Source organism: Elaeis guineensis, chromosome 5, assembly GCF_000442705.2.
Source record: "Elaeis guineensis isolate ETL-2024a chromosome 5, EG11, whole genome shotgun sequence".
Classification (NCBI taxonomy): Eukaryota; Viridiplantae; Streptophyta; class Magnoliopsida; order Arecales; family Arecaceae; genus Elaeis; species Elaeis guineensis.
In genome coordinates, this window is record NC_025997.2 from 128,914,365 (window position 1) to 128,927,720 (window position 13,356).

Genomic DNA, 13,356 nt, shown 5'->3' on the forward strand with positions numbered 1-13,356 from the left:
TGCATATAGATGAGGTATTACAAAATGTCAATGCGTATGGGATGAGAAAATTGGATCATGGCTTTGTATAGTTTAGATTTTATCAAATTTGAAAGAAATTCAGTTTAACTGCACTTCACTTGTGGATCAAGGCATTGTGAACAGCGTGTATTCTAGTTGACTTGGGGATGCGGTTAGGTCGATGGCCTTCAATGCATGACTACTTGATTATGCTTTAAGATTTGTTCTCATCGGTGATCATGTATTTTGAAAATGATTCCGGGTTATGATTGGGCGAGTGTGCATGCAAAAGTCCAGGATGTTCTCTCATGCAAAAGATGTTACCCTATTCTCCATTTGCACATATGCACTTTTGCATTGCTCAAGGTTGATTTATGCGAGGATGGTGGGTGATTAACTCCGACTTATTATTTGACATGGGACTCTACAAATCTAAAAACTCACAAATCTGAGAGAAATGTGTCTCTATGGGGGCGACAATAGCTTGATAAAGATAGATGAGACTTTTACTGACCTCATTTGGTTCTAAATTAAACGCCGAACTCGGAGATTGTATTTGGATGCAAAACAAGAGGGAACAAAAATCATCTTACTCATTGATTCCACACATTATTTCTTTACTTTTTGATAGGGAGGATTTGAACACCAAATACTTGGACCGCCTGACCACCGCTTTAACCAGCAAAGCCCAATGCAGCCCTACTATGGACATCAGCACAAAACCCTTACCGTTGCCCAACCTTCCTATTCGGCAGCTCCAAAACTCCTGAGGACGGAAAACAAGGGTAAAAGAGAAAATATCAACAGGTAAGACCTTTTACCAGATAGATTCATCATTGTTTTTTTCTTTTTATTTTTTTATTTTTCATTTTTTTTTTTTCTTGAGATCCATGAGGAAAGAGAGCACTTGAGGGAGAGTGGACGGATTCTTTAGATTCTGATTGGGGTTTTTTTTCAAGGATACAGAATTTTGTGGGAGTTGTGGTATTGTGAGTTGCTCTTTTAGAGGTTTTCAGAGCTTAATCTTATTATAAGCATGATATTTTGTAGGTTTTAAAAATTTTTGATCCGGAGGATCCATCTTTGGCTACGAAAATCTTCAAATTATGAGTTATGTTCATGATAATAGGAATATGAATGAGAGTTGATTGGATGGATTCGGATACCCGACAGGTATAACAATTTTAAATGGGATGGATTTGAAATTTATGATTGATCTCGTGGTCGAATTTGGGATAAATTTGGATGGATTCGAATATGAATAGGACTAATTTTGTGGGTACTCTACCCATTGCCCTCCCTGCTCTTTGAACCTGTTGGGATATACCGACCGACCCTGATACCGACTCACCGACGGGTCACGATACCGACCCATCCTTTCACGCCGACTCACCGACGGATCACGATACCGACCCATCCTCTCACACCGACTCACCGTCAGGTCTGCTTGACCAGTGCCCGACTCTGCCGACCGACGACTGCCGACGCCGCTCGACCGAACATATGTCGGCCGGGCCGACTCTCTCTCCCCCCCCGACTAGCCGGACTGGGGAGCCTGATATCCGACTCTCGCAGCACCCCCGACTGTCCGTCGGAGGGTCCCTGGGCTGTCACCCGGCATTCCTCGACCAGGCCCCGACGTACAGTCGGCCGACTCCTTCAAACGCCGTACGACCACTAGAGGCTATCCGTCCTGACAGCGGCGTGCGGCTTAGCCACCCTGGGGCGTTATCCCACCTAAGGTATGGGTCAACTCTAGTGATTTGACAGCCCCACGGCGATTTGACAGTCCTCGACGATTTGACAACTCTCCTATTATCGGCGCTATTAATGACGGCGCCATTATGCGCCCTACTATAAAACGGAGAAGGCAACAGTGCTGAAGGGGGCTCTCTCCGAAACCCTCGAGCGTATACTCTCTCCCTCTCTCTCTCTCTTTCGCTCTCTCGCTGAGCTCCTCGATTCTTTTCTACTGTTGCCTAATCTCCTCTCTGACTTGACCGTCGGAGGGTCCCCGCTGGAGACACCTCCGGTCAGTGCGGACTTCTTTTGCAGGCGCTCATTTTCGGCGACCAGACGATGAGGGGATTGGCCGCAACAGGTTTGGCGCGCCAGATAGGGGGAGCAGCAGGCTAAGGAACAGGGATTGCGACCCCCACAGAACTCGAGACATCCTTTCGAGATGACAAGAATCAGAGCTCAGCGATCGAAGGTCACCGGATCGGCGAGGTACTCTTCCCGTCGGGAAGAAGCCTCTCCCCCACCCTCCATGGCGGAACCTAGCTCTCCACGTCCTGTGGTGACCACGGAGGCGCAGATCGTGGCGATTGTGCGGCAGATGACCGTGCTGACGGACGCGGTCAAGAGCCTTCAACAGCAACCAACCCCGTTGCCGCACTCGTCGGTGGAGCAACCGACGGCACACCTGATGCCCTCCAAGAGTAGCCGCCGGTGCCCGCATCGTTCCCCATCTCCTCCTCGGGAGCAGCTGTTGCAGCACTCCCACCGAGAGGAGGAGAAGCGGTCGCAGCTTGATACCCATCGGTCTCGACGACCGACTCCCTCCCAGGTGGAACGGGCAAGGAAGGAGAAGCGGCCGCGAACGTCTTCCGCCTCCCTCTCAGAGTCATCGGAAGACTCCACCCCCGGGGTCTCTCAGCACCGACAGGCCGACGACTACGAATGCAGGTTTTAAGAAATCCACCGTCGACTTGTCCAGCTGCAGGTGGACGGACAGAAGTCCTCGAACGACGTCGACTTTCAGACCGCCCAACCTCTCTCCCGACTTATCCTCGACGAGCCGATTCCTAGTCGGTTCAAGATGCCCCACGTGAAGCCTTATGACGGCTCCACCGATCCAATTGACCACCTGGAGAGCTACAAGGCTCTCATGATGATCCAAGGGGCGACCGATGCCCTCCTTTGCATCGACTTCCCCGCCACACTCAGCAAAGCGGCCAGAGCCTGGTACTCTGGCCTTCGTCTAGAAAGTGTTCACTCCTTTGGACAGCTTGAGCATTCTTTTGTGGCCCACTTTAGCACCAGTCGGAAGCCGTCACGAACTTCGGATAGCCTTTTTTTCCTCAAACAGAGAGAAAATGAGATGCTCCGACATTTCATGACGTGATTCAATGCGGCCACGCTCGAGGTCCGGGACCTCAATGAAGACATGGCCATCTCAGCCATGAAGAGGGGGTTAAGGGGGTCCCGATTTACCTACTCTTTGGACAAGACCCTCTCCCGGACGTACGCCGAACTGCTGGAGCGTGCGTACAAGTACATGCGTGCGGACGAAGGAGCTTCCGATCGGCGTCAGACTGAGGCCAAGGGCCCGAAGGAGAAGCGAAGGAAGGGTCGGGACCCTGTCGAGCCTAGCAGGCCCCCGACCGACAAACAGGTCTCACCCCAGTGACGGAACCAGAGGTCACCTCAACGGTGGAGTCCGAGGCCGATGCATCCCAGGTATGACTCCTATACTCCTCTCTCTGCTCCTCGTGCACAAATTTTGATGGAGATCGAAGGGGAGCAATATTTGTGACGGCCTTCGCCTTTGAAGGCAAAGGGCCTCGACCGGCGAAAGTACTGTCGATTCCATCGAGGCCATGGCCACAACACTGAGCAGTGCATCCAACTCAAAGATGAGATCGAGGCCCTCATACGTCGAGGGTATCTCGACAAATTTCGGAGGGATCCACCGATTCGATCCATCGCCGACCGACGACCCCAACCGACTGAAGAAGCAACGACTAACTAGCCTACGACCGGGGTCATCAACATGATCTCCAAATGACTGGGTTCGGGGACGACTGCTGGAGGGGAGCCGACGAAGAAGCTGCACCAAGACAATGTAATTACTTTTGCAGATGAAGATGTTCGAGGCATCCAAACCCCCCATGATGACGCTGTTGTTATCTCGACAACAATAGCAAATTATGATGTAAGAAGGATCTTTGTAGATAATGGGAGTTCGACGAATATTTTATTTTACTCGACCTTCTTCCGAATGCGACTATCGGCTGACCGGCTCAAGAGAGTCTCTACGCCCCTGATAGGCTTTGCTAGAGATGCGGTCATGGTGGAAGGGGAAGTTACGTTGCCCGTGATGGCTGGAACCGAACCACGACAAAGCACAGTTTGCCTGACCTTTGCGGTCGTCCAAGTGCCTTCGGCCTACAATGCCATACTTGAAAGACCCGGACTAAATACCCTCAGGGCGATAGTCTCGACCTATCATTTGCTGGTCCGGTTTTCGACTAAAAATGGGGTCGGGGAGATGCGCGGGGATCAACAGCTCACTCGGCGATGCTTTCAGATCTCCGCTCAAAGCGACGAATCGAAGGGCTCCCTGACGGTCGACAAGTTGGACCAACGGGAAGAGGAAGAACGGGGTGAAACGGCCGAACAGCTTGTTCCCATCCCAATAATGGAGAATCCCGAATGAATAGTATGAGTCAGGTCTCAATTACCCGACCCCGGGCGACGGCAGCTAGTGAAGCTGCTGAAGGCCAATGCCGACGTATTCGTTTGGTCGGCAGCGGATATGTCGGGCATTCCCCCGGAGATGATGACTCACCGACTCAACATCGACCCAGCAATGAGATCGGTGAGGTAGAAGAAGCGGTCTTTTGCTCTCGAAAGGCAGAAGGCCATCGATGAAGAAGTGGATAAGCTACTCGAGGCGGGCTTCATCAGAGAGACCACGTATCTCGATTGGCTCGCCAATGTCGTTATGGTGAAGAAAGCCAACAGAAAGTGGAGGATCTGCATCGACTATACCGACTTGAATCGGGCCTGTCCGAAGGACAGCTTTCCACTTCCGAAGATCGACCAGCTGGTAGATGCAACGTCCGGTTATCGACTGCTCAGCTTCATGGACGCCTTCGCCGGATACAACCAGATTCGGATGGTGCTCGAGGATGAGGAGCATACGGCTTTCATGACCGCCAAGGGCCTTACTGTTACAGAGTAATGCCCTTCGATCTAAAGAACGTCGGGGCTACTTACCAGCGACTTGTCAATAAGGTCTTCAAAGATCAAATCGGGCGCAACATGGAGGTGTACGTGGATGACATGCTAGTGAAGAGTGCGCAAACTTCGGATCACGTGCAAGATCTTGAAGAAACCTTCCGCACCCTACGACGACATCGCATGAAGCTGAATCCGACTAAGTGCGCCTTTGGAGTGACCTCGGAGAAGTTCCTCGGGTTCCTTGTTTCACAACGAGGAATCGAGGCCAACCCCAAGAAGATCAAGGCAATCATCGACATGCGACATCCGGACACCAAAAAAGAGGTGCAGCAACTCAATGGAAGGATCATCGTGCTCAGCCGATTTATTTCTCGATCGACCGAGAGATGCCTCCCGTTCTTCAAAATCCTAAGACAAGCAAAGCACTTCTCTTGGCCGGACGAGTACCGACGGGCCTTCGAGGAACTAAAGAAATATTTGACTTCTCCGCCCCTACTTGTAAGGCCGAAGGTCGGGGAGGTACTCTATCTTTGCTTGGCTACCTCTCCAGAGGCAGTTAGCTCGATGCTCGTCCGAGAAAACGAGAACCGAGTTCACCAACCAATATATTACGTCAGCAAAGTGCTTCACGAAGTCGAACTTCGGTACTCGAAGGTAGAGAAAATGATATTTGCTTTGGTCATTTTAGCACAGCGGCTCCGTCCATACTTCTAGGCGCATGCTATCGTGGTTCTTACCGACCAACCCCTGAGAGCGATCCTGCACTGCCCTGACACATCAGGACGGTTGGCAAAATGGGCTGTGAGGCTAAGCGAGTTCGACATCCAATATCGGCCGCGACCTGCTTTGAAAGCTCAAGTCCTGGCCGACTTTATCGCAGAATGTCCGACGGCCGATCGACCGTCGGAACAGGGGAGCCCTGAAGAGGTTGGGACCTCTGAATGTGACCCCGATTCAACCTGGGTGTTGCATATCGATGGAGCTTCCAATGCTCGAGGGAGCAGGACCGGGTTCCTGCTCACCAACTCGGAGAGAGTGGTTACCGAGCACGCCCTCCGATTCGACTTCAAGGCTTGTAACTCTTACAGTGATTAAGATGATATTTCTTTCTTGGGAGCCCTCATCCATGAGCTTCCTCAAGATCAACTTCAACTGCAATATGTCTAATAATGGTGTTGCAGTCAACTCCCTGTCGTCTATCACCAGGAACGAATACTTACAAGACAGCATCCACACAGACCAGATTTGTATCCGGTGGAGACCCTCCGATACCTAAGTCAGAGAGGAAAGTTGGTGAACAAAAGTTGAATGTAAAAAATAGCAGAGTTTTGACCCAAAGTTGGCTTCCCAGCCTTATTTTTCTTATCCTCTTTTATAGATGAGATTCTCGTAACCATCGGATATGGTCTCGTATTTTATGACGCTAAATCATCGGATCATAATCGCGTAGTGAATCATTAATTTTTACTGATTGCGCTGTGATATACGGCCGATAAACGTTCGTGACAGTTATGGTATGTCTGAGTTGACTAGCCGGCTATATGTCAGTAGAATCTATGAACGACCATCGGCTATTAGTTCTGTTAAGCCGACGGTCAAGTCGTCTGTCGTTAGTCGGCAGTCGGCAGTCGGTAGTCGAATATTAGTTGGTTGACCGATCTTAATTGGCCAGCCAATAGTAGGTCGACGCAATTAGTTCGGTCGGTCAATGAAGAATCAAAACTGTCTGTTCGGCCGATGCATAGTCAGAGTCATGGAGACCAAAATCGGGGTCGATCAGTTTATCCCAACAATTGCCTCCCACTCTCAAGTCCAAAGTGATCCAACGTGTAAATTGTCATATGGTTTATCACATTGGACGAAGAGAGTTCTGTCACATCGAGCTTCAATTTTGATACCGTTTTCTCTGAGATACGGATGGTTGGCTATTTTATCGTATTGATAGGTACAGTCGTTTGTCACACTGATCGGATGATTCGGTATCAGTTGTCAGTGTCAGACGTCATTTCGAAAAGTCGATTCGGCATCGGATGATATGATTCTGATAAGTAGATTTGTTCCACGTGTCCGAATGTTATTGGGTCGGTATTGTTCACGCGAATAGGAGTAACGTGGCTCAATCTGAGGCAGATGCATCGAACCATCCGATTAATGATCGGTCCAGATATTGCCACGTATCGTCATCTAGTAGATCTTTGATTTGACCGTCTTTATCTCGGCCATTGAGGGATCTTACATATAGGGTCGCTCTTAGTCAAATTTTTACTTTTCACTATTTTTGGTGCTGAGACTCTGTCGGATTGTTGCCCTAATATCCAAAGTTATCGCTCCCAACTTTTAGATTAACTTTATCTTTCTTTTGAGTTTTTTTCTCTAAAGTCTTTGTCTTCTTCAGAGTCGTTCTCATGGCTAGGGCTTCTCCTTTTCGGAAAGATCAGTCGGAGAATCCGACTGATGAATCCCAGTCGAGTCTGGATGTGGAGGCCTCTTTACTTTCGGGATCGAATATTGAGCGATTTCAGGAGCAGTTTTATATCCCGGAGCAGTTTCAACTTTTTACCCCTAGAGCCGATGGTCGGGTGAATAACCCTCCTTCGGACTAGATGGCCTTCTATGTCGAAGATCTTCGGGCGGATCTTCGATTTTCGATCTTGAAATTTATTCAAAATAGTTTGAATTATTACGGACTTTGCCCAGCTCAGCTGGCATCGAACTCGATCCGGTTAATAATTAGTTTTGCTTTGCTGTGTCGGATGTTGCTGACCATACCTCGTCCTTCTCTTTTTCGAGTCTTCTTTATCCTCCGACCTCATCCAAAGGCCCGAGGGTGGTGGTTTTCAACCCTCGAAAAGGTCTATCCTTTATTACTGGTCTTCCATCGTCTATTCATGGATAGAAGAACCAGTTCTTCTTTGCTTCTTCTTCCCTTTCTTGGGATTTTTCTTCTCGTTGGGGTGATCCACGAACTGCTCCCAACAACAACAGTCGAGTAGAGGTTGACGATCAGGAGGACTTTCATCGACTGAAAGATATGTCGGTGCCGAAACAAAAAAAGCTTGTAACCGAACAGGCCCTTTATGACACCGGTCTTAGTTCGATTCCTCGTCTAGATATAGTATAATTGGTCGGTTATTTTTGATTTTTTTTTTACTTGTTGAATTATACTAACCTCCGTTGTAATTATAGCCATGCAGCAGAGGGTGCGAGTGTCAAATGCCGACATTCGTTAGTACGCTACCAAGAAGAGGGCAGCATTTGAGGCCGGGCTTTCACGACCGTCGAAGAGGCATCAAGCACCAGCTCCAGTCAGCATTTTAATGTCGGCTGTGGAACCCGATGTCCCATCAGCATCGATTCCTGATCCAGTCCTGGCACTGTCGGCTCCGACAGTACTCCCTGCTGCGTCGTCCGAGGAAAGGGCAGCAAAGGAAACTAACGAAATGACATCGGTAGTCCCACCATCTGAAGAGGTTCGGACCGAGGCAAGAGAGCCCGAACAATTTGCGGCTGCACCAGTTGCTCCTTCAGTTGGGGCACAGTCAAGCTCAAGCTTTTTCTCGCTTTCAAACATGGGACTGCCGACAACAGACCAGGGGAAAGCTCCGGTGACATCGGTGGAAGAAGTTGCATCAGAGGGTCATATGGTTCATTTCGACCTTTGAGTGCCTGTCGATGAATTGGCCTTGGTTAATTCTATACTAGCCAAGCAATTGTGCCAGACTACTCTTCTTCCGACTGATTTGGAGCGCCGGAGGAAACGGTCGATGGTCGAAATATTTTTGACTTTTTATCCGACAATCATCGGGGTAAGTTTCTTTTTTTTATGTTTTAACCTGACTTATCTTCTGTCTGTAGTTGATCCATAACATTTCTGACATGAAGGCCGGTTATATGAAGTTCATCGATATCCGTAGTGCGTGGAAGAATAAAGTGGCAGCCGCTAATACTGAGAAAGTGACTGCGTTTGAACAACTCAAGTCGGCAGCAGAGCAGAAAACCAAACTTCAGGAGGAGGTTTTCCGACTAACTGATGACTTGGCATCCTCGGGGGCCGAACTTAAGTCGGCTCACGAGACTATTTCGGCTCTTGAGTCACAGGTCAAGAGCAAGAAATACTCTATCCACCGGCTTCGACGAGAGTGAGACAGATGCATCGAAGAACTTGAAGTCTAATGTGGACATTATCGGGCCAACCTGAAAAGGTTGATACTGGCCGAAGAAGAATTGTCCTCTGCTCGAGCCGATGCTGATTTGGCAAAGGCGAAAGCGGAGTCGGCAAGGGAAGCACTGAGTCAGGCAGTCGAGGATTTTCGAGGTTCAAAAGAATTTAAGGAAGAGATCCTCTAAAGTGGTTTCATCTTGTATTATGTCGGGTATGAAGACGATCGAGATACGGTCGGAAAGTTATACCCGAGTCTCGACTTGAGCAGCATTGTCCCTCCACGATCAGAAGATGGAGTTGCTGAAGAAGAAGCCACTCCGACACAAGAAGCACCGATCGGGCCCGAAATTGTTCAAGTCGACAATGCTACCCCCGAACAAAGGAACAGGAACGGTGATGAAGCTTAGTCGGTGTATTTTGCTCTTTTTTTTTGTAGTCTGATACTTGTAGTCGACTTCGATCCAATTTTATAACTTTTTGTTGACAATAAATGAAAATATTTCTAAGTTTGAACTCTTATTTTTTGAAATGTCTGCAATATAAAATAACTATCGAACATTGATCGGTGATCCAATCATTCGGTAAGACTCAGAGAATATCAATTTGTCGCGTAGTCCTCAATGTATTTTGATGGTAAGTCGAATATCTAATACCCAACACTTGGTTGAGTTTGTACGTCGAATCATTTGATAATTGGTGATAAGCCAAATATCCTTCGACCAGCTATAGCCATATCGATATAATTCCAATTCGACTTTTGATCATTTTGGCATTTTCGTTCTGCTTAGTTAGGACTAAGTCGGCATATTAGTCTTTTGACTATAGTCAGCTTTTACAATGGAGAGCCGACATTGAGAATCGAAGTATAATCGGCAGTTCGACTTTTGTAGTGAAAGCCTGTAGTCGATGTCGGTTGAGATTGTAGTTGGTATGTCAATTTTTGTAGGAGAATCAAAATACAGTCGTCACCAAAACAGTTGATTCTTTGATTTTTATAATGGAGGCTGAGATAAATTTCGTGTCAAAGTTTAGCAGATAGCTCGGCTTTGGCTATGAAAGCCGACATATAGTCAGTAGTTGATAAAACTTGTCAAAGACTTGTAATTCTGAAATTCTGATTGTATTTCAAATAATGTACATATCGATGACTTTATTGATAATACATCTTCAGATTATCGATATTTCATATTCGAAGAATCGTCGATCCTTCGAGGGTTTCTAGTCGATATGCATCCGATCTAAGAATTTTAGATATTTTGTAAGGTCCTTCTTAGTTTGGAGATAGTTTTTCTTGATCCAAAGATTTTGAGACTTCTGCTTTTCTTAAGACTAAATCTTCTGATCGGAAGACCTTCGGCTTGACTCTTGCATTATAATATCGGGCTATCCTTTGCCAATATGTAGCCATCCGAACTTGAACTTGCTATCGGAGTTCTGAAAGAAGATTTAAGTCGGCTCTTCGATATTCAGAGTTGCTCAATTCACTATATTGTTCGATCCTTGTTGATGGCAATCCGATCTCGAGCGGTATCATTGTTTTTGTCCCATAAGCTAAATTGAAGGGAGATTTTTCAGTCGGTATGCGGAGAGTCGTTCGATACGTTCATAAGATCGAATATAGTTCTTCCATCCAGAGATCTTTGACTTCATTCAGTCGGATTTTCAACCCATGCAGGATTATCCGATTGGTTACTTCTATGTCACCATTTGACTATGGATGACCGACTAACATGAGTTTGTGCGTAATATGAAACTTTACACAAAATTCTCTGAAATTTTGGTTGTCAAATTGTCATCATTATCGATGATGATGGTATGTGGCAAATCGAATCTGTAAATGATGAATTTATGAATGAAGTCTTCTATCTTGCTTTCAGTGATTTGCACCAGAAGTTTGGCTTCTATCCATTTGGTAAAATAATCGATGGCGATCATTATGATTTGTAATCATAAGCTCAAACTTGAGATTTATGGGAGTAGGTAGATGTCCGATCTTTGATATCTCAATCTTTGGTACAGGATGGCTTGGGTAAATATTAGCTATGCATGACAGCATGACAGTTTTTGAGAGCCAACTACATCCTTATTGAGGGCACTTGTGCAATCATGATTGGCTGGATCTAGAGACAGATTGGGGGATTAGCATACATCCCCATGACATCTGGAACCGGCAAGAGAGGATAATTCCTTTGGGAGACATATTTTGAGATGAATGAGGCTGAGGATTGGATGACCCTTATAATTAAGCACTCGAGCAAGGTGTCCTTACTCCAAGGGCAATAGAGATAATCTACTTTTTAACTTTTCTAGATATATTCGTATCAGAAAGGTGTGAAACACCTATCTTAACATAAATAAAATAAATTAAGCATGTCTAATTGGGATTACTATTATCCCCTACCTTTTAAAACTTATCGCATGAACGTGGTCCATTCTAGACTTTAACTCCAACTTTATTGGGGACCACCTAAGGTTCCTTACATGGTTCCAAAGATGCACCTTTTCCCTTGCATAGAAAGTTTTAAGATGTATCTTGATATTTTGGCCATATCATGCCATGCATGTGATGAATTGGATGAAGTTAAAGATACAACAAGGTAGGATGATCATAGTGCCATCTATTATGTATTGTGCTCATTTGAACTAAGATGGCTTAAATAAGTCAACAAAGATCCTTTGCGGTGCAGCCTGCGCATTGCAGTGTTATCCATCAATGGATTGTCGCTATTAGAATATAGACATCCATCAAACAATACGGACTGTGTGTGACATGGCACGTATTCATAGGCTATCTTGTTTGATGGCCGTCTATTTTTTATGCTTCAAATAAGTAGCACATATATCTCTTGAAATATAGACCGGTAGCTATTGATTAAATTTCTAATTTCAATTGATACATGTCACTAATTGAAGGAATGCATGCCTAGTTGGGTTACCAGTCCAACGAGATATGTTTTTTGGAAATTTATTGTCAAACTTATAAATCACTATAGAAAATTTTTCTCTTTGATATGCTTCCAATCAAATGCGACAACATCTTTCTATTATCCTTTTCTTATAATTTCACATCTATTACACCTTACACCTTGGAATTCTACTGTTTTCCTGGAATGCATCCTTTCCTTGCAAGTAGAAATACCGTCACTTCAAGTCCATTTTTGTTTCCTGGACCCAAACCCATCTGGCTATGCTCACCGTGGGCCAGACTCGTGACCAAAGAAATGATGTCCATCTACCGCGTGAGGGCCTCATAAAGCTGCTTACCTATCACATCCCGTGGACCGCGTCCCCTCTATTCTTGCCTGGGTCGGGCGTTATCTACCCTGTCCGCCCCTATCATTTCCTTGTACGTATCAGTGGGTTTGCAATTAATCTTTTTGGTTGGGTTACAGGGTGGACGGAGAGGGCAGGTACAAAATTTGGCTCCGACAAGGCCTGGTAAGATATAGGTGGAGTGTTGTTCAAAAGCTCTAATTAAGATGTTTTGGGCTTTTGTATGCAAGTTGTGCTTTTTCATAAATTAGTCTAAGATATTGTATATTTGCATGTCATCTTCATATTTTTCTTATTTGTATAAAGATTTTTATATAAAATTATCTTTTTATGCAAATCAATCCTTCTGTTGGTTTTCATAAATTGAAACACCATCAATGTTGACAAAAATTATAAAATATCAAAAATACTATTATCTCAATAAATAAGGCCTGCAGTTTAATCTTTTCTAGCTCATTTTATCTTTTTCTAGTTCGCTGATGATTGCTAGGAAATCAATGATGGAGGGATGGGAGTTAAGGGTTCAGTTAAATTTGAAAACGAGTTCATCATCCAAATTTATATCCAACTGCATGTCATTAGGTTGGAAGACAATGAAATCCTTTATCCACCCTATATAATTTATAGCTGAAAAATGTTATAAATCTAATACGGCACTCTGCGTATGCCATTTAATTTTTTTTGTACTTTTTAGCACTATAATTTTTTATTTGTTTACACTAAAGTTTCTTTTTAAGACCACTCTCCGGATATTTACATTATTTATAATGCATATTTGATATTGAGCATTACTATAGATCATCCATTAGTTACTGCATAATTCATCATCTCCATGTGACAATCAAAATCCATCGAGCAAAGTGGGGCGGATGAGTGATTGTTGAAATCTTGAATATCCAATCACTGACATCCATATAAGATAATGAATCAGGTGGTGATGGGATATGTGATGT